The 26,400-nt window shown below is 41.0% G+C and overlaps 1 protein-coding gene across 1 annotated transcript in view; it reads left to right on the top strand.

Moving 5' to 3' along the window:
* The window catches only part of ZFAT (zinc finger and AT-hook domain containing), a 452,145-nt gene extending 426,447 nt beyond the window's left edge, over window positions 1-25,698 (top strand). Inside the window, exon 26 of the transcript XR_009697705.1 lies at window positions 25,659-25,698. The gene's annotated coding sequence lies outside the window, so the exon portion shown is untranslated. The remainder of the gene's footprint in view (window positions 1-25,658) is intronic.
* Window positions 25,699-26,400: the final 702 nt, after the last annotated feature.

Here is a 26,400-nt window from a genome sequence, read left to right as displayed (position 1 = left end):
CTTCTTCTCCATTGTCAATGTTCAGCGGGAACTGGGGAGAATTCTGCTAATTGCTGTTCTTGCCCTGATGTCACTGTGACCTTGTTGGTGTTGGGGAGGCCCAACCGAGGCTAGCAGTTGGTGTCCAGGGAGGGGGTAACGTGCTTCATGCCGAACGTCAACTCTAAGTCTTACCATTTCTGGATTGCAGGTAGGGAGACTGAGTCTCAGGGAGGTTAAGTGCTTTTCCAGGGTCAGGCAGCGAAAGCCAAGGACAAGAACAAAATGGGACAGTATAACCAGGACAGCATGAGGGTCAAAGGAGGACTCACTGGACTCAGGATAACGCTCCTGTCTGTAGGCACTGGCCTTGTGACCTGGGACAAGCGGCTTGGCCTCTCAAAGCTTCCGTGTTCTCATCTGTCAAGTTCGTGTCTAATGACGCCCTCCTCCAAGTGCCGGCTGGAGGACTGCATGAGATGGCGCGTGTGTCTTGCACAGTGGCCGGCAGCTTGTCTGTAAAGGACCCGGCCCGCCTGACTCCAGGGCAGTGCTCTTTTCCAGGCTTCGCGACTGCTGGCCGCTCCTTACATCTTCTGTTCCGTAAGAGAATGCACATCCGGCTGTTCCTTCACCTGCCTCGTCAAATTCTTGACCCCTGCCCAAGTTGGAATGGTCACTCTCTCTATACGCCCAGGGCCCTTTTCCAGTCCCTCAATGTCAGAGCCTCATTCACTTTGCTTAGTTTTCTGTCTGTCTTCCCCGTGGAGCCTGGGTGCCTGTAGGACATTGACTAAGTCATCAGCAAGCTGAGCTCCTAATATTGTGACGTTTTCCAGGGGCTGAATGGAGGGAGCCTTCTGCACTGAGTTCGGGGGTACCAGTCTTTCACTGTGTGACCTTAGGAGAGCTGTGTCACCTCTTTGGAACTTCCGTTTCCCTATTTTGCAAATTAAAACTTGTAGTAGTTTCCTAGCACTGCTGTAACAATACCACAAACGGGTGGCTTAAAACAACAGGAATTAATTTTCTCACACTTCTGGAAGCTAGAAGTCTGAGATCAAGGTGTTGGCAGGGCTGGTTCCTTCTGGAGGTACTGAGGGAGCATCTGGTCCATGCCTCTCTTTCAGCCTCTGGTGGGTGCTGTCAGTTGTTGACAGCCTTTGGCTTGTGGCAGCAGGCCTCCATCTCTGCTTGGCACTCTCCCGCGTGTGTCTCCATGTCCAGATTTCCCTCTTCTTCTGACGATACCGGTCATTTCATTAATACCTGCCTATATCCAGTATGAACTCATCTTAACTTGCTGACATCTGCAAAGACCCTTTTTCCAAGTAAGTTCACATGTACTGGGGGTTAGGAATGAAACATATTTTTATGGGACACAATTCAACCCACAGCAGAATTATAATCAACAATGATAACTATGATGCCTATTACTTAGTAATTGCATTTACATGTTGTGATTTGATATTTATATGCATTACCTCTTTTACTTCTCTTATGGGTTGTATTATTATTTCTGGTTTACAGGTGAGGAAACAAAGACCTCCTGTTAAGTACTTTGCTCAAGGTCACGGAGACAGACAGCAGAGCTGGGGTACAGATGCAAACAGGCTGCAGTGCTTACACCCTTAAGCTCTATATCACTTGGGAAACAGCATCTCCCTTGTGGTGTGGGTGAAATGGGATAATGCACATGAGATTTAAAGTTTAATGCCTGACACGTGGCAGCTGCTCTGCATAGGAGTTGCATTCCAATCTGTGCCGTGTTTCTAAGCGGCCCTGCACTTCCACGTTTCCACATCCTCACCAGGCCGCCTCCTTTCCTCCGTCTTCTCTAAGCTCTCATCGCATCTTTGACATCTCCCCTTGGACGTCCGATAGGCATCTCAAACCTAATGCGTTCATAACGGACCTACTGATTTTCCTCTCCAAATCTGCTCCCCACTCCCAGGCCTTCCTCACCTTAGTAAATGGCACTGCCACCCCCAGCGTAGTTCAGGCTACACACTTCAGAGTTAGGTTTGCTCCCTCTTTACATGCACAACCCATTCTCTTCCATCAGGAAGTCCTGTCCATCTTACCGCAAAATACATCGTACCACGTTCAACGCAACAATCCCCATTCAGATCACCTCATTTCTCACCTTGACAAAAGCCAAGAGTTCTCACTGGTCTCCGTGCTTCCAGCCTAGTTCCTCTGTAACCCATTCTCCACACAGGGGGTGAGCAAGTGATCTGTTTAAAGATAATGCAGATAATGTCAGCATTTCTCTAAAACCCTTCAGTGTCTTCCCATCCCACTTAGTATAAGACCCAGAGCCACGGATCTGAAGGCCGTGGCTGCTGCCTGCTCTGTGACCTCATCTCCCCACACCCCACTGCTCACTGTCACCACACCAGGTTTTCTGCGTCCCTAGAACAGGTCAAGCTCATTTCTGTCTCAGAGCCTTTGCAAGAGCTATTCATTTTGCTTAGAAAGTTCTTTCTCCCATTCTGGTCACCATTCAGCCTTCAGCCCAAACATCTCCTCCGATTTGGAGGGTATGGCCTTGCTCTAAATCAATGCTTCATCCCCAGGACTGAGCATAGTGCTTGGTATACAATAGCTACTCAAGAGATATTTGTTGACCTAATGGAATAGAAGAGAGGTGAATTCAGGGGCTATTTTTCATCCTTAGTGCTCAGTGTCCCATAGCAGGCCCATGGTAACTTTTTTTTTAGTGAATGAAAACATGTTTGTTAGATGTGGCTTGCAGACTGAACTTGGGTAAAGAAGCCAGTATGTCTTTTGTGTTCTCCACTTAGCTTTCATGTTGTAGCCTCTGGTTTAGAGGAGACAGATGCCCCTAATTTTCTAACATTCTCCTAAAGGATGATCTTTCTAATTCCCTGCTCTGTGTCAGTCAGGCTGCATTTCAGTGGTAAGCAGGGCTGGGAAAGCTGGAAATGGAGCTGCCTTTCTCTCTGGGGAAAAGTTACTGTTTGGTCTGGCTACTGCTTCCACTCCTGGCCATAGCCTGGTAATTTCAGCCCTCAGCCAAACAGAGGGACAACGGTGCTGATGAAGTGAAGATATTCACGGAAATATTACTGAGCAAATTGATGCTCAGCTGAATTAAAAGAAGGGAAACAAGACGGGAACACGATATTAACAGCTGGGAAGATAATTTACTGCATTAACGACTTTTCCTGGCAAGCTGTTCTTGGGAGGACAGAGATCCAGGATCGAGTTCATTTTCTTGATGAGTGAAGCTGAATGCAGAGGTGACACCTGGTACATGAAGCCTGATAAATCATATAACTCGTAAATCACCTAGCCCTGATGCGAAAATCCCCAGTGCTCACATCAGATGCTTTTCCCATGGAGGACCGGCTTTCGGTAGGATTTAAATAGTCTTATTGTTCTCATTCATCACTTTTTTTGAAAGCCTAGTATGTGTCACTTTGCTGGGTGCTGAGACTAAAAAGATAAAAGGGATGCAGCCACCCTTCTGCAACTGTAGTCTGTCTAGAGAGTCAGAGTTGTAACGCGGATGGCACAGGAAACATTTCTAGAAATGCCCACAGTGGGAGTACAAAGGAGAAGGTGGTCAGTTCTTGCACTGGGCTGGGAATCATGTAGGCTTCATAAAGGAGGTGACACTTATGAACATGAAGAAGAGCTCAACCTAGATGAACAGGTCAATCTGGGTAGAGGGATCAGCAAGAACAGTAGGGCAGCTGTCCACCCTTGAACTGTCCATCACCACCCGGAACAGTCACCTTGACCTGACAAGAGGAAGGGATCAGGAACAAGAGGATGTGGTGTGCCTTTGAGGAGTAGTAGCAATGAGAAGCGGCAGAATGTATGAAGTAGAATGAAGTTTGGACAGTTATGAGTGGTAGGATACTAATTGGACTTAGGGATGCAAGGGATGCACTCTGAGAGATGAGGCTGGAGAAGGAGCCACAGCTGGGTGGGGAAGGGCATGTCAGGCAAAGCAGGTGAGACTCTCTCCGGCAGGTCTGGAGAGCCCCTACATGATCTGGTTTACATATAAGAAAACATCTGCATGTGGAGTGTGGATTCAGTCTTTAAAAAAAAAAAAAACTCAAAACAAAACAAAAACTAGAGATGAGAAGCAGACTAAGAGGCTAGAAATAAGGCAATAGCTATAGAACTAAAGTAGAAAAGTGGATGCAAGAAATGTAAAGGGGGAAAAAGGACGGAAACACGGCCACCAATGGTTGTTAACAATAGCCAACAGAGTTGGGATGACAGTCATGCCACACAAGTGGACACAACACTCAATTGAATAAAATGGCATTTGTCAAACCTTGAGTAAAACAGTTTAACTCTCAGATGGAAGGGGAGCCAGGAGGAACGTCTGTTTCTCGAGTTACACAATGGACAATACTGAATGAATAGTGTACATTTCTCTCTCTCCAAAGTCATTCAGCAAGGGTATCAGGTTGTATGCTCTGCCTGCAATGGGCTCCCTCTCCTGGGGTGACTAGGGACTGTCCAGCCTACCCCTTCTTCCTGGTCTACACACCAGTGTGAACACCTTCCTGTCAGCTACCTTCAGCTGGAAGTCTCTTAGATACTCACGCTCACTGGTCCAATATTGAAGAAAGTATGAAGCTCTGGGTCCACCTCCACTGGCCATGTCTCCTAACCCTCATTTCCAATCTTCTCTGAGTCCTGAAGTTTCTATTTCCTAAATACGGTGTATCCTCCATCCCATTCCTTTTTTTTTTTAATTTATTTTATTTTTGGCTGCGTTGGGTCTTTGTCGACGCGTGGGCTTTCGTGTGGGCTTTCTCTAGTTGTGGCGAGTGGGGGCTACTCTTTGTTGCGGTGCGCAGGCTTCCCATTGCGGTGGCTTCTCTTGTTGCGGAGCATGGGCTCTAGGCACGTGGGCTTCAGTAGTTGTGGCACGTGGGCTCAGTAGTTATGGCGCCCGGGCTTAGTTGCTCCGTGGCATGTGGGATCTTCCCCGACCAGGGCTCGAGTCCGTGTCCCCTGCATTGGCAGGCAGATTCTTAACCACTGAGCCACCAGGGAAGCCCCATCCCATTCTTGATTACTATTTCCTTTGGTATTAGTTTCCTTGGGCTGCCGTAAACAAAATACCATAAACTGGTGGCTTAAAGCAAATGAATATATGTATAACTGAATCACTTTGCTGTACCCCTGAAACTAACACAACACTGTAAATCAACTATACTCCAATAAAATTGAAAAAAACAACAACATAAATGTATTCTCTCGCAGTTCTGGAGGCTAGAAGTCTGAAATGGAGATGTGGGTATGGTCATGCTCTCTCTGAAGGCTCTTCCTTGTCTATTCATAGCTTCTGGAGGTTGCCAGCAATCCTTGGCATTCTTTAGCTTGTAGGTGCATCACTACAATCCCTGCCTTCATTGTCACATGGCCTTCTCCCTGGGTGTGTCTCTGTGTCCAAATTTCCCAGTTCTTCTAAGGATACCAGTTGTTGGATTAGAGCCCCTATCCAGTGTGACTTTATCTTAACTTGATTACATCTGCAAAGACCTTCTTTTCAAATAAGGTCATGTTCACACACAGGGGATTCGGACTTGTACGTATCTTTTTGGGGGGACATAATTTAACCTCAAACCCCTTGGTTCCAACCTTCCCTATCTCTTGAATGGGCAAATGGAATGGTTTGCCAACTACTGTTCTTGTCTCCAGTAACATTTTGCTTTCCACTTCCCTTTGGAATTCATTCTGCTGCCAGAGGGAACTTTCTAAAATACATATCTTGTTCTGTCGTTCTCTTGCTTAAAACCTTTCTGTGCTTTATCAAGTTCAAATGCCCTATCAAGATAAGGCATTTGGTTATCTGGTCCTTACCAGTCTTTCTAGATTTGTTTCTCAAGTCCTGTGCTCCAGAAAAGATAAAATACTTGCTACTCCATTGATACTATAGCCTCTTTATGTCTCTGGACCTTTCTTCCTCCTGATTTCTCTGCTGGAAATGTTTATCTTGCTTCATCTTCCTAGCAGTATCTAATCATCTTATACATCTTAGCTCAAGCATCAAATCCATTTCGTGCAAGGTGATATTTCCTCACTCTGCATGTAGAACAGACCACTCTATTTTCTGTGTTCCCACTAATCCCAGTAGAAACTCATCAGAGCCCTTGTTACACATTATTGCACTCATTGGTTTACATATTCAACCCCTTTGCTAGATGGTGAAAGTTTTGTTTTGGTATCTCTAGTACCTAGCCCATTATATTTATCAGTAAATATTTTTCACATGAATGCATGGATAAATGTATGAATGAATGCAAGAGGTTCCATCCCTCCCTTTTCTTCAACCAAGCATTGGGAAGAGGTTGGCTAAAAAATTATTCTGGGTAACCCCATAATGTACACTTAACATATGTCAGGGCTCTTGGTCCAGACTAGAGCAATAATTGAAGGCTTATTGGGTGCTGGATTCTCTGTCGTTCTCTGCTGGGGCTTTGTGGTGTTGGCCGTTGGCTGCACGGAGAACTTGCTGATCAAGCAAGATTAAGCTTATTAAGCTTATTACAATAAAAGAACATCAAATAAGTCTCCTTAGTGCCTCCAAAATAAAAGGTAAAGAGTGATTACTAGTACTATTTTAGGGTAGGTGATCTTCACGGTAGGACTTACAAGATGCAGAACTGGTTGGGTTTGGGCAGAGTTTATGAAATACAGAAAGTCCCTGACTTATGGTGGTTAAACTTACCATTTTTCACTTTACGATGGTGGGAAAGTGAATCACATTCAGTAGAAGCTGTACTGTGAATTTTTAATTTTGATCTCTTTTCAGGCTAGTGTTATGGGATACCAGCTCCCAGTCAGCCATGTGATCATAAACAACTGATACACTTAAAACCATTCTGTACCCATCCGGCCATTCTGTTTTTCACTTTCAGTACAGTATTCAATAAATTACATGAGATATCCAACACTTTATTATAGAATAGGCTTTGTGTCAGACAGTTTTGCCCAACTATAGGCTAATGTAAGTGTTCTGAGCACGTTTAAGGTAGCAACTACCATTCTACTTTTTGATTTTATGAATCTGGCTATTTTAGATACCCCAGAACTGTAAGTGGAATAATACCATGTTTGCCTTTTGGTGACGGGTTTATTTCAGTTAGCATAACGTCCTTAAGGTTCATCCACGTTGTCATGTATTTCAGAATTTTCTTTTTTTCCCCCAAGTTTTGAACAGTATTTTACTGTGTGGAATACACTAGGCTGCTTTTTAAGCATTCAGATTCCTGATCACCAGTCCAGATGTACGGAGTCAAAATTTCTTGGGATGGAGCTCAGGGATCTACATTTATAGTCTTTCCCAAAATTCTCATGCTTATTTACTTTTGAGAACTACTAGTTAACACCATGAGAAATACTCTGCTTGTTGAGACCATTATAAACTCCAACTTCATCCTAATAAGGTGCAAATAATTGCTGGAGGAATAAACAAATGTGATTAAATAGGGAGGAGCAAAGATGAAAGGGCATTTCAGAGCTCAAAATCTAGAGCAGTGGTGTCCTTAGGGAAGGAGTAGAGGCCAGTGTATCTGGCTCTGCCGTGGCCTTGAAGTACCAGAATATCATTTCCTCTTCTTGTTCACATCGGGATGAGAATTAATTTCATAATTATCTCCACAAGCCATACAATTCTCATGGAAATCAGCCATGGGACAGGGTGTCCTGACTCTCCTGGATGCTTGATCATATGCACATGAGAAATGTCAGATTTCTCACTGAGGTTAAAATGAACTGGAACAGCCTATAAGAGCTCTTCTTTTTTCTTTTTAATCTAATTTTAAGGAAATCTCTTTTTTCCCCCACTGAATAATTCAAAAATTTTCAACTTGCATGTTTTAAATTTCTATTGAGCATTCCATTTTCTTCTCCAAATCACATAATTCCAGAGCCCTTTCCAAGTTATTATCTACTGGGCCATTTTCCAAAGAACAGGTTTGAAATGTAGCCAAGCTACCGCATGGCAGAGCATGAAAAGTACCAGACTAGAAGCCCTGGTTCTGGGTCCCAGTCTCACTGCCTCACTAAACAGCTGAGTGATCTTTAGTAAGTTTCTTTACCTGTCAAGTTTGTTTTTTCTCACTTTTCTTTAGCAGAGATCATAACCCCTCCCTCAGGATAAGGGTAACTCTTAAATGAGATAATGTGTGTGATGTGTCTGGTTTTATCACTGACATGAAATAAGTGGCTAATAAATATCGATTCCATTGCATGATAGGTGCATTTCTTTATGTATTCAATCCACATCACTTTTGAGTTGGGAGATGATAGTTATAGAAAACCATTAGTGATTCGATTTTTTTTGCTGTTTTGATGGGTGCAACAGTTTTGATGGTGATCAGAGGTGTGGGTGGTCTGGGGCGACGTTTCTCGAAACAAGATCACCTGGGGACCTTATTAAAATGTAGAGTCTAAAGCTCAGTCCTGGGCTTCCGTATTTCTAAAAAAGATCCAGGTGATGCCAGGGTTGCTAATCACAGATCAGTTTCCTCAAAGAGGAAAGGAGGAGCCTGGAGGAGTTCTACGTGGGGCAGAAATGGGCCAGATGCTCAACCACCCCATCTACTCCTCCTGGACAGTCCAGGGGTGCTGGAGTCCCTTGCCAGATGGACCATTTGGCTGGAATCTAGCAATGGACTAAAGGAGGAAGTAATGGGCTCCTGATTATACAAGGTCCCATGATATTCGTCGTTCTCTCTCTTTGCTTATCAGTGGGCTGTATGGAAAGGATCCAGTGGAGGGTTCCCAAGAGGGTCTAGAGGATGGTATCACCACAAGACAGAAGGAGCTGTGATCCCAAAAACCAATACTTAGAATGCTACTTACTGCTTGGAGTGCCTAGGTAGGCAGTGACCCAAGTAAGAAATAAACTTCGAATTAGAGTTTTCATCTTTTCTGGATATATGAAACTAACACAGTATTGTAAATCAACTATATTTCAATTAAAAAAAAAGAAATAAACTTTGGTTGTGTTAGCCCACTGAGGTTTTGGTTGTTTGTTACAACAGCTGGTATAAATTCCCTGACAGATACAACAGGGAACTAAGCTATGGATTCCCTTAGTCCTTGAGATGAGCTACATGGACGGCACTTCTGGGTCCATCTCCTCCAGCTTCACACAGTCTCATTTATCAACCCCATTGTGTCAAACGGCAATATTTTTCTGTGTGCCATAACTTGAACAAGTTGAGAAACATTTTAAGTGAAAACAGTCTGAGCTCCAGCGTTAGGAAGCCCTGGCATTCCATTCTAAGCACTGTTGTGTTTCATTACATCACCTCCATTCGTTTTCATTACCTCCCTTTGCCGCAGTTTTCTCAAGTGTCCCGGTCTACTTAATGTGACCATTTTATAAGCCAAATGTTAGAAAACTCCAGTATGCTTGGTAGTTTCAAGGGAAAGTAGATGGAGGGTGATCGTTTGATGAGAGCAGAAGAAATTTAGCCACAGACACAGCATAGTGGATGGCGGGGGTGAAAGAGCAACCAAAGACTCATGGGCTTGATTTACAAATGAGGAATGGAACTCATTTTGAGAAATCAGTTGGGTGTCATGGAATATTTATGGGTCCCTGCTCCTGGCAAGCATTTCATTCAGCTAATGTGCCCTCATTTACAACCCAGCTCCCAGAGCCAGTGCATGCTGTCCGTCTCCTTCTCCTTCTCACGATTACAAGCAACGTTGCTGTCTACTTTAACAGTGACCTCCAATGATGGGCTGACATTCAGTGGCTGCATATCTTATCATTACCACTGTGCATAGCCAAAAAGGTGCTCCATAAATGCTGCTGAAATTAAAATATCTCCCTTTATTTATTATAAAGCAGGTCCTCTCAAATAGATATCATGAAACATTTATGGGGATGTAAGAGAAAAAATGTATGCTATATTATATTGAGCCAAGGAAGGAGTGCATCTCTTCACTATTTGATTTTCACCAGATAACTTTTAGACATGTTCTCATTTAACTCTATATAGAAGTTATTATTTTAAATATTATTCAAATTATTTAAAGATTATTCAAAGTGGTATCATAAAGTGAAATAATAATGTAGGGATTGCAACCAAAAGTGAGATTGACTGTGAAATTTTTTTTTGCAATTTGGGACTATGGATTTGAATATTGGGACTTGGGGGACAAAGTTCTCTGTCTACCTATAAAAATACACTCAATTCAGTATTAGGGTTCTTTATTAGTATGCAAAAGCAGGGAGTTCTCCTTTCCTTTCTTGGAGAAAGCCAAGAATGCTTGCCTTTGATGAATAAGCAACATGTAATTCTTTTTGATAATTGAAAACAAATGATCTTTCCTTATAACTCTGTGGGAAAATAATAAGCTTTGAAACACAGAGTCCAAACTAATATATATGACAAGGACAAAAGCATTAGATTCTTTAAATTTAAAAAGGTGAGTTGGCCTGTGGAAAGAGCAATGGGCTCTTAATCCTAGGTTCTTCATCTCTTAAATAAGATAGTTATATCAGACAAGCTTTGCAGTTCCCTCCAACTGGAACATTCTATGATTGAAGGTCAGTGAGTCAGGTAAGCAGTAGCACAGTAAGATGGGTTTTCATTATAGGCGTGGGAGCCACACAGACCTGGATTTGATTCCTGCTTCCATTGCTTGTTGAGAAATCTTGGGTAAATTGCTCAACTTCCCTGAATCTTGAATCTCCCTCTTTTATTTTTCTTAAAATGTAGGGAGAGTATTAAAAATACCTATCTTGCAAGGTGACTGTAAAACTCAATAACAGAGGGTTACTTTCCTAAGTAGGTATTATGGGATACCTAATAAATGGTTTGTCCAAAGTCACAGAGTCTATTAGAATCAGAGTAAGCACTTGAACCAGTCCATTGAGCTTTGCATTATACTTAATTGCCCTTAGGTGATATGAAGGATGTCAGAAGTGACACAAATTAAGAGTGTTAAGAACTTGCTGAGGAAGTCCTTGCTCATGTTCTCAGCTTAGCCTGCCATCTTATCTGCTCTGGTTCAAGCCCTAAGCATTGCTCACCTGTGCTCTTGCATTATTCTCCTCGCTAGTCTCCCTTTCTCCAGTATCTTTCGTTGTAATCCACACTCCATCCTGTAGCCAGAGTCATCTTCCTAAAGTGATTCTTAAAGGTCACACCAATGTGTATGGCGTGACCTTCTATGGCTTCCTTTCAACTAAGAATAAAGTCCAAGGTCTTTGTTGAGGTGTCTTAGGCAGGGTCTAATTGGAAAACAGAGACCACTTGAACATTTAATACAGAGGGTTTTTAATGCAGGGAATTAGTTACAGAGGTGATTGCATTGCTGAGAAGGCAGGCAAGGGACAGAGGCAACCCAAAGTTTAGTGACAGGGGGACACTAGCACCAGCCCAAGGCCAGAGGTACAAAGGGAGGAGGTGGCATTACTGGCACTCAGGGACCAGGGTAACCTGAAAGCTGGAACCATCATGGGAAGGTCCGTCTGATGATGGAGGGACCCATGGAGGAGACACACCACACGAAGATACCGCATGAAGCAGAGGGTAATGGGAAGAAATCCTGGTAGCTTTCCCCATCTCCTTACTGTTCCTACCCCTCCTCTCCCATTGTCTGAGGCCAGCTAGAAACCAGTTGATACAGGAGCCTGCAGGACCAGCCTCCCTGTGATTCAGAGCAGAGCAAGAAAGCTGAGGACTGGGTTTGCCTAGAACCCGCACTATGGCTTATATCCACGTCTCTAGACCTGGCCTCCACAGCTGTTTGCTCTTTGATGCTCCACGCCTTATAAAATCTCTTCCTGAAAGTTTCTCTTCCTTAACACTAAGATGCTTAGCAAGCACCCACTCAATATTCATGACCGGTTTTTTTTTTTTTTTTTAACTACATCGGCTCCGCTGCAAAGACCTTCTTGAACATTGAAGAAGCAGCCAATCAGCCTCACTGAATGAACGTGTCATAGTGCACTGTAATCATTTTTCATTCACATCTGCATCTCATATTTGAAGTCAAGGACCACATCTAATGTCTCTTGCATTCTCAGCATTGAGCACAGGAACTGGTACATAGTAGGTCCTCAACAAGTGTTTATAGAGTGGACAAATGAAAGACCACTCTGACTTCTGTGATCCAGAGTCAAGATAATTGGACCCATGTAAGATTAGTTATTTGTCTAAATCCAATAACCACCTGTACTGGTCAGCTAGGGCTGCCATAATAAAATACCACAGACTGGGTGGCTTAGAAGGTAGAAAGTAATTTCTTGCAATTCTGGAAGTTGGAAGTCTAAGATCAAGGTGCCCGCAGGTTTGGTTTCTCCTGAGGCCTCTCTCCTTGGCTTGCGGATGGCTGCCCTCTTCCTGTGTCCTCACATGGCTTTTTCTCTGAGTGTGCCTCCTTGGTATCCCTTTCTTCTTCTTACAAGGACGTCGGTCATATTGGATGAGGGCTCCACCCTTATGACCTCATTTAATTTTAATTACCTCTTTAAAGACCCTCTCTCCAAATACAGTCACTTTGGAGTTGGGGCTTCAACATATGAGTTTGGGGGGGGCATAATTCAGTCCACAAACACCACTCCTCTAGGAAACCTTTTTTAAAGGAGACCCAGATGAGTCTTGGCTTTCCACTGTCCACTGGCTGCTTGCTCAGAAGACCAACCCTCCCAGGTCACTCCTGTGCTCTGGGATCCAAGAGAAAAAGGGACCTTCTCCATGATGTTCTAAATTTCCCTGTCTGGCTATTCATTATTTCTCCAGACTTTAATAATGATCTCAGCTAGAGATGGGAAAGAATAATGAACCATTCATTCACATTCAAGACACTAATTAAAAAGGCACAGTTTTGTTTTTATGAGTTGTGCTGATGACTTAATTATAGCAAGACTGAGAAAACAACATCTCATTTTGAGGCTTAAAAGTGACTGTAACGTAAAAGCCCATAGTGGCTGCCTGTGGGAGGAGAGGGAAGGAGCGGGTAGAGAGAAGAAGGGTAGCGGGTGAGGTCTGGCTTCTAACTCCAGTTCTCCCTGACTTGGCTGAGTGACCTCAGGCAAATCACTTCACCTCTCTGGTCCTGTTTCTTCCTAAAGAAATATAGGTGAAGTTGTCAGAACCACTTCACTTATTCGCTGTGGGCATCGTATGGAGCCTCCACAGTGTCGTCACTGAAGGATCATAAACTATGCCAAATTACTGACTGTTGAAGGAACCTGGCCCATTTGTTTGCAGTAGACCATAAATGACGACACTATGGTTGCGTCAGATAATCTGAATTGCCATCATTTGGAAGAGAAGAAGGATAGTGTTGGATGCTAAGCCGGAACAAAGTAAATGGTACAAATTAAAGAAGGGATTGGCATGTATTGAAGACCTTCCTTAAATCAAGAACTTCCTCATTATTTAATCTTTTCATTGAGGCAAGCATTATTTCCCCCATTTTATAGATGAAGACTCTCAGGCTCTGGGAGTCCTACACTTACCTAAACATACCTAAAGGCACGGCACACACCTGGTAAATGAAAAGTTGAGGTGAGAACCCAAGACAGAGGAACTCTACGTAAGGGTTCTTTCCATCACAGCATATTGTTAAGTGTTACTCAGATGAATACTTGATAAAAATAATTTTCTAATAATTCCAAGTATTCATGAATAAAATGGAATATCTCACATAATAGCAAATCAATGCCCTTAGGTGCATTTGATGAGATGTCTGGTCTCCCATGGTCAAGTGTATTGGAAGGATTCATGCCTCAGCGTGTGATGTGACAGATATTGTCAAGATGTTCAAGCATGTTTCATTGTCTTACTAGTCACTCAGCTAGACCACATTCTAGGTTAGGTAAAGCGTATGACTGGATTCTGGCCAGTGAATGTTGCTGGGACTCCAGCTCCAGGCCTGGACCGTAAGACCTGCACAAACTCCTCACCCTTCCTTTTTTCTGCATGGTTTATTAGGCGACTATAGGGGTATGAGGTATAGTACAGTCTTAGATGAAAAGAGCCTAGATTATCTCCACTCCCTTGAACTTGCACGAATGTGCTATGGGCAAGAATTGAAACTTTATCATGGTAAATAATTATGACTTGGAGTTGTTGATAATGGATGTTAGCCTACCTTGCCTAATACAGATAACCTCTAGTATCCCTTTACCCTGGAATATTTTAGGATTCAACAAAATTAATTATAACACAGGGAAGCCCTTAAGCAATGTAAATAAATGGAAGATTTCATTGTTATATAACTGATTGTGTGTTTTCAGATGTTTTTATAGCTTTGGAGAAACGCTGAAGTGTTTTACATGACATATATAGATACCTACCAGTAAGACTTCCTTTACTTTTTCTATGCCTGAAGCAGACTCTTTGTACTGCAGTGAGTAATTTTTTTGTAAACATCCCTTCATTTATTAGTTCACTAATTTATTTAACAAACATTTGTTGTGTGAAAGGTTCAGAAACTCTGTGCTCTACAGACTTGAAATACAAAGATGAATTATATAATCATTACTCTCCAGGAGCTGGCAAGACCTTAGGCTTTGAAGAGATCCCAGACGATATTCTGTTTAACTACTTTCCTCTCTTAAGATGTTTTCCCTGAGCAATCTTATCAGCAACAGGACTTCATTTACAAATTGCATCCCGTTTCTACTTTTGTCCTTGAACTCTGTGCATGTACAAAGGCAAAAAGATACAGGGATAGGATAGAACGTATCAACATCCAAATTATAGAAATACCAAATGTTTGTTCTTATACTGGAAACCCTTACATTTCAAACTAAAACTGGGAAAAAGAAGAGGGTACAAAAATTGTTATAATCAGCATGGGATCCAGAAAAAGGATGCGGTGAATCAGGAAAAGATGATGCTCAAGAAAAAGATGAAGACAGCATCATACATATACATACATATATATGTCATATATACATATTAATAATAATATTAATTATAGTAATAATAGTAATAAACATGTATTAAATGCACTCATTATTCCAGGTACTGTTTCAAGCACTTTCATCTTAGGATCTGCCATATTAAGGCTCACACTTCTCTCTAGCTCAGGCCATATTCTGATTCAATTTTAAAAAATGACAGTGCAACAGAAATTTCATTATGTCAAAGGGATTGAGAACAATAGGACTCTGAATACCCTTTACCTGCTAATAAACACAGTGTGAAGCAATATTGAGATATTACTTGCACTGCTTCCAGCCTTCATCCTAAAGGTAAGATTCTTCAAAGACCCAAACTTCAATGTTACAGATTCTTCCATCCCTTTTTGGTGAATGGAGGTAGATAACAGAAGGATCTCCTACAGTCAAACATCTGCAGAGTTAACAAGTCTTCCATCCAAAGGGAGTGGGGTCCAGGGAAGAAATAAAGGACTTTGAGTAACATATCATCCTATCTTTATTGCCTCCCTCCTCATGTTTTTCCTTATTCTTATATAGCAACATAAAGAGTTAGCAAATAAGCATGACTTTTAACAAATATAGACTTTCCTCTTGTGTTTAGAGTATATATGAGTTAATATGTATGGTAATAAAATGAACACCCATAAACCCACCTAACAACTTATCAGCTAGAATATTCCTGGTACCATTGCAATTATCTGTACATTCCTTTCTTTATGTGTCTATCATTGTCTTACCTATTTTAAAATAATTTTACAAACCACAAATGCATCCCTTCAACAATGTGCTTATTTAGCATTGTTTACTTTTTAATTTTTATGAAAAATAATATACTTAAACGTGTTATTTGGTGATTTGCTTTTTTTCCCCCACTCAACAACTCTTCATAAGATTTACCTTTCTCTAAATGGACTAAAGACTTAAATGTAAGACCCGAAATTGTAAAACTCCTAGAAGAAAACGTAGGGGAAAAACTTCTTGAAACTGGTCTTGGCAATGATTTCCTGAATTCGACATCAAAAGCACAGAGAACAAAACCAAAGATAGACAAGTTAGGATGACATCAAACTAAAAAGCTTCTGCACAGCACAGGAAATAAAACAGTGAAAAGGTAACCTAAGGAATAGAAGAAAACATTTACAAACCATTTATCTGATGAGGTAAATACCCAGAATATACAAGAAACTCCTACAGCTCAATAACAACTACAACAACAAAATAACCTGTTTTTAAACATGGGCAAAAGACTTGGATAGACACTTCTCCAAAGAAGACAAAAAATGGCCACCAGGGGCATGAAAAGTACCCAGTATCACTAATCATCAGGGAAATGCAAATCACAACCACAATGATATACCATTTCATACCAGTTAGGATGGCTATTACTAAAAACAAAACAAAAGATAAGTGTTAGCAAGGATATGGAGAACAAAGAATCCTTGTGATACTGTTGGTGGAAATCTACATTGGTACAACCCTTATGGAAAACAGTATGGAGTTTCCCCAAAAAATTTAACATAGAACTATCATGTATTCAGCAATTCTACTTCTGGGTGTATATCCAGAATACTTGAAATCAGTATCTCAAAGAGATATCTGCAATCGCCTGTTCATTGCAGCATTATTCATAATAACCAAGATATGGAAACAACCTAAATGTCCATCAACAAACAAATGGATAAAGACAATGTGTTACATACATTCAATGAAATATTATTCTGCCTTAAAAAAGAAGAAAATCCTACCATTTGTGACAACATGGATGAACCCGGATGACGTTATGTTAAGTGAAATAAGCCAGTCTCAGAAGGACAAATATTGCATGATTCCAGTTATATGAGGTATCTAAAATAGTCAAATTTGTAGAAGCAGAGAATAGAATGGAGGTTGCTAGGGGCTGGAGAGAGGGGGAAATGGGAAGTTTTTGTTCAGGAGGTACAAAGTTTCAGTTATGCAAGATGCATAGGTTGTAGAGATCTGCTCTACGACGTGCACCTATAGTTAACAACATGGTATTGTGCACTTAACTTTTTGTTAAGAAGGTAGATTTCATAATAAGCGCTCTTACCATACACACAAAAATCAAGACACAAGGAAACTTTTGGAGGTAATGGATGTGTCTACATGTTTATCACGCTGACTGTGGTGGTACTATCATGGGTGTGTGCATATGTCCAAACTCATCAGATTGTATTCACTAAACATGAGCAGGGTTTTGTGGGGTTTTTTTGGTATAGAAGTTATACATCAATAAAACTGTTTTTTAAAAGATTCACCTTTCTTATTGTCTATGATTGCAGTTCATTCATTTCACTGCTAAAAGTATTCCATTTGGTGAAAAAAATTATTTATTCCTATACCTGTTGTTTGGTATTTGGATTGTTTCCAGCTTTTAATTGGTGGGTATTTGGAATGTTTCCAAATTTTTGCTATTATGAGCAATGCTTCCATGAGCATAATTGTGCATGTCTTCTGGTGTATATATGCAAGAATTCCTCTGGGGTCCCTGAGTGATTCCTCTGATGTCACCCCAGGATATTTCTGGTCTCTATAGTGTGTTTATGCTCGAATTTATAAGATATGCCAGAGACCTTCTAGCTGCTCATCCATCTCATTTCCTTTGGTTACACAAGAAGACTATAACTCCCAGCCTCGTCTGCAGATTGGATGAGATTATATGACTGTGATTTGGCTAGTGTAATGTGGGTGGAAGTACTTTAACCCATTGCATGCTTGGGTATGAAGCATCTCATACAATCTTTTCTTTTTTTTTAATTTGTATTAGGGTATAGTTGATTTACAATGTTGTGTTAGTTTCAGGTGTACAGCAAAGTGAATCTGTTATACATACACATATATCCACTCTTTTTTTGCTTCTTTTCCCATATAAGCCATTACTGAGTATTGAGTAGAGTTCCCTGTGCTATACAGTAGGTCCTCACCTCACACCGGTCAGAATGGCCATCATCAAAAAAAAAAATCTACAAACAATAAATGCTGGAGAGGGTGTGGAGAAAAGGGACCCCTCCTACACTGTTGGTGGGAATGTAAACTGGTACAGCCACTATGGAGAACAGTATGGAGGTTCCTTAAAAAACTAAAAATAGAGCTACCATATGATCCAGCAATCCCACTCCTGGGCATATATCCAGAGAAAACCATAATTCGAAAAGATACACGCACCCCAGTGTTCATACAATCTTTGAAACTGGAAGCATAATTCTCTGATATGGACGGAGCTTGGGCCTCTGGGTCACCACTTGGAGGAGAGCCATTCACACTGAAATTTTAGAGACTTTTCATAATATTATACCTGTATTGTGTTAAGCCACTGAGATTTAAGGTCTGTTTTAGTCACCAGCCTAGCCTAATACACATGATGATGGCAAATTATTTTCTAAATTATGATCTTGCCTGATGTTTATAAGAACTTTGCTGAATTATATCCTCAACAGCACTCGAATTACAATTCAAGGCTTCTTAGTTTTTGCCCATCTAATGGGTATAAAATGTTATCTCATGCCAGTATTGATTTTCACTTTCTTAAGCATTAATGAAATATGTTCGTTGCTCATATATGTTTCCTCTTGTCGCTTGACTTTTTTTTTTTCTCTTGAGTTTCTTATTGATTTGTAGGGATTCTTTCTAAATTATGGATAGGAATCCTTTGTTGATGAAATATATGGTAGAGTCAGGGAGAGAGGTGCTGTTTGAAGAGTAGAATCACAGGTATGCATGATTGATTGTTCCTTATTTGACTTTCAATCTTCCTGCTTTCAGCCCACCCCTTATACCCTGCCTTCAGAGCTATTTCATGTTTCTAATTCTGAGCCTCTCCAAAGTGCTGTTGCTCAAAACTGCTTGTTATTGTTGGTGTCCCAAACTGTCCTCTTTCTGTAGTCTGCTAGTTTAGTTGTAACCCACGGATTTGATTTACACCTTAAAAATTAAAATTGTGATCACTTAAAAAATATGTCCTATTTCCTTTCCCATTCTTTTTGGGTGGACTTATATATTTACATCTCTTCATTGGTAATTAGGAATTTAGTAGGGGCTTTATGAGGAAGTAAAAAAATGCATTTCACTCTGTGTTGTTTTACCAGACGTTCCCTATACCTTACCTACTTTATTTATTTAAGACTTTATTTTTTAGAACAGCTTTATGCTTACAGCAAAGTTGAGAGGAATGAACAGAGATTTCCCATATATCCTCTGCCTCAGTTTCTGAGCCTCAGGTATTGGACAAGCTAAGTCCACATCTGTCTGCCTTCTGAATCTATGCTCATTCTCTTACATCATGGTACTGGAGAAATTCAGAGCAGTCTCCCCAAGTAATCAAGAGGTTCTTAGGAATGTGGGGAGTTCCTCTTAGAGATGGAAGGTCAAAAAGTTGAGACTAAGTCTGGAAAAACCAAAGTTTAAGGTTGGTAGGTCTGTGTCTATAAAAGTATAAAGGAGTGGAGAAGATTGATAAAGTGAAAAACATAACTTGGACTTGGACTCATACCAAGATTCAAGGGGGTTCATCTATTTATTCATAAAGTATCTACTATGGGCCAGGATCTTTTAGGTACTGGAGGCAAACCAAAAAGCAAAGCAAACAAATTTCTTGCTATTGGAGGGCTTTCTAAGGTAGAAGGTGAGGGGCAGGTGCAGCTAATTAACAAGGCAATGACTAAATAAGGTAATTTCTGGGAACAAAAAGTTTTATGATATAATTAAAACAAGGTGTTATGTTAGAGAATAAATGGGGAGCTGGCTGCTTTAGTTTGGATTGTCAGGAAAGGCTTCTCTGGGCCTTTGAATTTGAAATGTGAGATTGGAATAAAAAGAAGAGACAAGCCATGTAAAGATCTCAAGGCAAAATATTCCATGAAATGGTTCTCAGTCGAAGTGTCTGTCCCATCTCTCTCTCAGGAAGCTGTATCTCCTCTCCACGTGGTGTCCAGGCCGAGTCCTGCAGTGAATTAGTTTTGGCTTTAGGGAAACTGGGTCACATAATGCAGCCTGTCTTATTAGGGTTTTGCGTTGGGGCCTGGGAACAACCTAGCTAAGGAAAATGTGCTTTGCTTTGCCAAGTGTGTTTGGTGCATTTATCTTCCTTGGGAGCCTTGCAGAGTAGAGCAAAATGTCCTGGCAGGACTGGCAAATTCCTGGCCACTCTGAACAAAATATCACTTAGCAGCACCCCTATTTGCCTCAGCTTGTAACAACAGTCTAAAGTCAGATGCTCAAAGGTCCCACTCCAGGTTCTGGCCCTCGCTAAGCATGGCTTTCCATTCTAGCTCTGCTTTTTCTAGTTCTGTGATTTTAGGTAAGTTACTGTGCTGTTCAGTTTCCTTATCTGTAAAATAGGCATCAAAATGCCCAATCAGTTGATGTCATTGTTGTTGTTAATATTCTACAACTGAGATAATGTATAAGAAAATGCTCTATAAACCCCGAAGTACTATACTCAAATGTAGAAGAATAGCATTTCATATTGTGTTTTAGATTTAGAAATGATTAGGGTATTATTATTTAAATCAAGCCTTTTTTGTGAACTGCTAAGAAAAGAATACAGAAAATTATAACAGTCAGTTTGAAAGTCTACATTTGTACTGGAGTTGATTTTTTTTTAACAGCGTCTGTTAACCCCCAGTGTTAGTATTAGGTGGGGAAGCAGAACAAAATAAGTTTAAGGTCAGTTGTATCTGAAGTAATTAACAAAGAGTAATTTATAAAAATTATATCTTCTTTGAGAGTTATGTTTTGTCACTTTATATAATTATCTAAAACTTTTCACAAACTTTAACATCTGTACAAACGTAGAGGTTTACATTTCAGATGGATAAAGACAGCGCTGTAATAAAACAACTTAACAGTAAGGGGGACCTTATCTCTTTTTACACTGAATAGTAGGAAACACACCACAGAAAATCTATATGAGTGATGCAAGGTCCTTGTCATAGTTCTTCTTTCCAGGAACTTTGCTTTCCTCTCCTTAGTTAGAAAAGAAGTTACCTCTTTAGATCTTGGGGTCAAAGAATCTGAGTATTTACTCCATCTTTGTCACTAAGAATGCAACTACAAATCAGCATCTAAATAAGCAATGTAATTTATCTCCAAGTCACAAGCCTTGTGATTTATCTGTAATTAAACTTGTCATGTTCTTAAGGGGAGAATCCTATGCCTGATATTATATTTTCTCTTCCAGGGAATAAGAGTTAGCATCACCATCATAGCCATCAATAATAATAATCACCATCTGTATCAATTATCTACTATTATATTACAAATCCCCTCAAAATTTAGTGACTTAGACAATAATAAATATTAATTAATATCTTATAATTTCTGTAAGTGATCTGGAAGCAACTTAGCTGGATAGTGCTGGATTTAGGGGCTCTCATGAGGTTGCAGTTAAGATGGGTTGGGGACACAGTTCTTTAAAGACTTGACTGGGACTGGCCTGGAAGACCCATTTCTACCGTGGGTCACTCACGTGGCTGGCACATTGGCTGTTGGTAGGAGGTCTCATTTCCTCACGATGTTGATCTCTTCATAGAGTTGCTTGAGGGTCCTCATGACAGGGGGCTGCTTTCTCATAGAGTGGGCAATCCAAGAGAGCAAGGTGGAAACTGCAATGTCCTTCCTGTCCTAACCTTGGAAGTCACACTGGTTCATTCCAACAATATCCTTATGGTTATACAGGTCAGCTGAGGGAGAAGTCCAGGAAACATGTGTTTTTGGGGACCATTTTGGAGGCTGTCAAGCACATCATCATCATATGTTTTTGAAGGAAGAAATGACTTAAGAAATGAGAAATACACAAACATTTAAGAAAAGTGCTCTCTAGATAGATTTTCTTAGAGGGGAAGATTATATTTGTAGATGGGCTTTCTTCCCTCCTGACATGCCATTCTTTAGTATTTAGTTGGAAGGAGGCAACAATAATTTCTATATAAACTTAATGTCACGGTAATTACAAGACAGTAGCTAGTGTCACATGATAATTGATGGTAATTGCTTCCTGCTTTAACTGGTATATAAACAAGGCTCTGCAATAGGAATCCAAACATTCCCTCAAAAGGAAAAAGAAAATCAAAGAAGAAAATTTGTCAAAGTCATTTGTAAGCTGATAAGGAGCTAACAAATCCAGCCTACATGTCTGCAAGTCATCAAAGCCACGGCTGGCGATGCTTGGCACTTCCTTGGACCTGGCAAGGATTACGGTACAAGTGAGAGCACCAGGCTGGCTGGCGTGAGCTCCAGGATGCTGCTGAGATGTGTGCCGATGCTCAGCTGTCCAAGGCTGTCCTGCCAACGTGCTGAAGTGCATGAAGGTTGCCAATGCGAGAGACCAAAGCAGGTTCATCAGTGAAAGATGGGACGATGTCTCTCCTCCATCGCCATCTGTACATTCTGGAAAGTTGGGTGCAAAGCAAAATGAGGAGGGGATGAAGGCTAGTGTTGTTTTTGAGATGAAACGCTCTGGAAATCTATATTATAGTCTCTGAAAGCAAGGGGAAGCACTGGTAGGAAGGTACTGAATTCAGGTAAAACAGGTTAGCCTACATTTGTTAGAGAAGGAAAAGGGCCAACGTATGAGGTAGTGAAACTCCCAGAAGCTCAGCTGCATCCCCATAGAACAGTAGGCAAATGACAGATGGGAATTAATATCTGTGCATCCAAATACAGAGGAAATAAAAGAAGATATAGAAGAAAGAAATGTTATCCAAGACTAAGAACTTTGAAAAGCTGAGGAGGGACAACATCTTGAGGGCACGTGTCAGAGGTATTTGTCCTCCCTATGCCCTTGGGGGCATGGAGCTTAGTGACATCCATAGCAGTTCCTGTTCAGAGATCCATTGAAGATGATTCCTCACAGGGAACAAACATGGGAACTAGAGGGGAAAAAAAATACCCTAAAAGTTGGTATCTCACATCTAGGTAATTCCAATAAAAAAGCAGAGTCAACAACCACTGGGACACAGGAGGAAAGAGCTGCCCACAAGAGATTTTGGATGTGATTTCACAATGATTAGTTGGAGTGCTTATTTGACTCTAAACTAGGGGTGCCAGACACTTAAGGCTCAGAGGGGAAACAGAAATTGAGGTTTTTGAAGGTGCAGGAAGGGAAGGGAAGGAACCTGAAGTAGGATCTGATGACCAGGGATGCCACCATTGTGAAACTTGAACCTTTGCTAAATAAGCAGTAGTCTCTCAAATGCTTCTCTCTGGGAGGTGAGAAAGTGAGCATAGGTGGGTCCCTCCCCAGCATGGCAAATGGCGGCATAACCTGATTCTATAATCACCCTTGCTGGGAGATCACTCCAATTGTGTTTAGTTTTACCGACCATGATTCCCCTAGACAACCATCATGAGACTGAACTGTAACTTGGCCAGGATGAATTAAAAAAAGATCCCCTTTGCTCTCCACTTTCCTTCTCTCAGTTTCATCTTTGGTGGCTATGTCTCTCAGGTTCTGGGAACATCATCTTCCTAGGTAAAACTATCCTAGAACTGAGGATTTACTTGTTTTCTAAATTTCATGGGTGTGGGGCAAGGACGGTGATAATCTTATGCATCCTTTTAACAGTTTGAACTTGACTAGTGAAGCCCAAAAGAGATTTGTTTGGTGTGGTCCCGAATCAGCAGATCTATGAATGAACAGCCCAGACTGAAATCCTGAAGGATCCTCAATGCTACCTATACCTCTGAAAGGACATATGGGCTGAGATTGAGCATAATAAAACAGAAATGAGGGGTGCTGAATTTTAGACTTTAATTTCTTTTTTAACTTTCTCTTAATTAAGTTAATTTTAGCTGCTGTAACAAGCAAACCCTAGACTTTTCACATGAAGTACCATTTGTGGTGGTGATGTAGAATGTCTGCTCTGTGCAGTCATGTGGGAGCCCAGGTTGATGGAGACGTGGGTAACGTCAATGGATGGTCTTTAGGGTCACCTTTGGTGTTGACATCTAGCAAGCAGAGGGGAGAAGTGAGACAGACAATGGAAGATCATATCCAGGCTTTCATGAGCATGGCCTGGAAGTGGGGCAGGGGGTGGGGAGGGTGTCACGTATCACTTCTGTTCTTATTTTATTGGCCAGACTCAATCATTTGGCCACACTTAGATGAAAGGGAGCCTGAGCAATGTAGTTGGCAGCCATTTACAAACAACAACTATACATTATAAAAGGAGAGTTTGAATCTCTAATGGAGAGTTTTGTCATGATCTATAGACTTTTAGCTAACCATGGCAAGATAATTTGATTTTGGTCTTTAATTCTTTTAGATTTATATTGCAAAAGGATTTTATCTTGGGAGCTTAATTTTTTTTTCTGCTAAAATGATATTGGGGGTGGTTTTTATCAACTTCAGGACATTTCTATGTGATTGGTTTTAAGTTATCAGAGTGTCTCCCTGAAAATCTTAAAACTTATCACAGAACCTCCAATGAACTACATTAGATAATTTGCCGGGACATAACTGGAGGTGGGAAAAAGAATTAGGAGTATATTTTCAGTTTACATATGAAGAAGTTTTTAGAGTTCATATAATGAATTGATTATTCAAACTATTTCTGGGGGCAACATCCAAGCTACCCATCTGTAGTTCCAGAGTGACTCTCAATGGAACAGTGTCTGGTATTAGAGCTGAGGTCTTTTCCTGAATGACAGAGCTTCCCTCCTGCAGATGATAGGTTAAAAAAAATCAAACCCAGTGGATTAAGAGAGCCCAGCCCCAGGGCCTGCTAGGGTGGATCATTTGTTTCTCTCTCCTTCCTTTTGCTTTTAGAAGACTTCCCTAACCCAATACTATCGGTCCCACTGGTTCCTTACTCACTGAACCCTGGGCTTGAAGGACATTTTCTCTCCTCTCTTTGGGGGTACATCTGCAAAGAGAAAGCATTCCAATGTGGGTCCTTGGGTAAAGTGCATTGGGCAGTAAGGGCCTGCATTTTGGAGGGAGGGCAGCTTCAATTCAGAGGAGTATCATTAAACTTGTTTCTTCGCACAGTTTAGCCATGTCCTCCTTCCAAATTTTACTGGTAATAAAGCTGGCATTGTGATTTCCATCTGTCTGACTCCATATGACCATATGTCAGTTGGTTTGAACTTGAGGGGTATTATTTTTTGATCCCATCAAACAGCAACCCTAGACTGGGTTGGAATCCTGGTTCTCCTGTTGGCGATCTGTGCAGCGCTCTGAGCTTTAGTTTCCTGCCCATTAAGTAGGGGTAATAATTACCTCTTTACAATAGTGTTGTGAAAATTAGATATGATAATGGCTGTAAAATGCTTTGTACAATACCTGGCACACAGTAAGGATGCAATAAATTATGTTTTATTATTATGACACTTTTTTTTCAGGGTGATCTTATGTGTGTATTGCATATATACGTGCTGGGAAATAGTTAGCTTTTACCTTTTCTTTTAGTTATTCATGGTGACATCTAATGATCAGTACCTTTGTTATCTGCAAGTACCAGACATTAAAAATTCAGTGGAGGCAGTGACAACAGACTCAGAAAGATAGGAGGGCTGGGAAAGGGTTTCTAATATTTTAAGAAGCATTTAAGCTAGGCAGTTTTCCAACTAAACCCCACCCAGCCCAATAAAAACAAGTACACTCATATAAATGGTCCCTACGAGCCTACTTTTAAAAAAAAATTTTATTGAAGTATAGTTGATTTACAATCTTGTGTTTAATTTCTGTGGTACAGCAAAGTGACTTAATGTTTTGCTTTGTCATTGTTCTTTTCATTTACAGGTTTGCCTGCCTTAGTCAACTCTAATCTCAATGAGGACCGAATCTCTCTTGAAATCTTTGAACCGTGGGTACTAGCCTACAGCACTTGGGACCTGGTAGGTTCTCAGCGTGTCAGTTAAATTGAGACATCCTTCATCCTCTCGTGACACTTATGTAAATCAGAAGTCCTCAGACTTTGCTTCTCTGCTGAAACACACCTGCGGAATAGGATAAACTCTGATCTGTACCTGCTGATTGTTCTGGGAATGGACACTTTCCTGATGGAAGGGATGTAAAAATATGTGGCTGGGTTCTGTAGGAGGAAGAGGGGGGAAGTCTTATAGTTTGAATCAAAGCTTCCTGCACGATTTCAATTTAGCTCTTATGTGCCCAGCTGAGAATTGCAGTGTCTAATATGTTCAACTCTGGGTCCTTAGAGCCTAGCATAGGTCTACAATATATATTTATTAAATGAATACGTGGTTTTCAAATGCTGAAGAAAAATGAAGACATGGATGGGGTCCGGGTGGTGGAGATAAGGCAAATGAAAGTCACGTATTGATCATTGACACAGGAAGGCTATTACATAAGCCATTTTCATGCTCTTCCTTGACGTTCCCAACCATTTTCTATAATTCCCTGACTTTGGGCATTTCCTATTTTTCTTATTCATCTTCATTCCATTCCATGCTTCTTCAAAATTTTCACTGCTTTATGCAGCATCTATGTCACAAGAGCTAATCTTAGGAATTAAGTTAAACTT

Source organism: Eubalaena glacialis, chromosome 17, assembly GCF_028564815.1.
Source record: "Eubalaena glacialis isolate mEubGla1 chromosome 17, mEubGla1.1.hap2.+ XY, whole genome shotgun sequence".
Taxonomy (NCBI): Eukaryota; Metazoa; Chordata; class Mammalia; order Artiodactyla; family Balaenidae; genus Eubalaena; species Eubalaena glacialis.
This window is presented reverse-complemented; position numbering and strand designations above follow the sequence as displayed.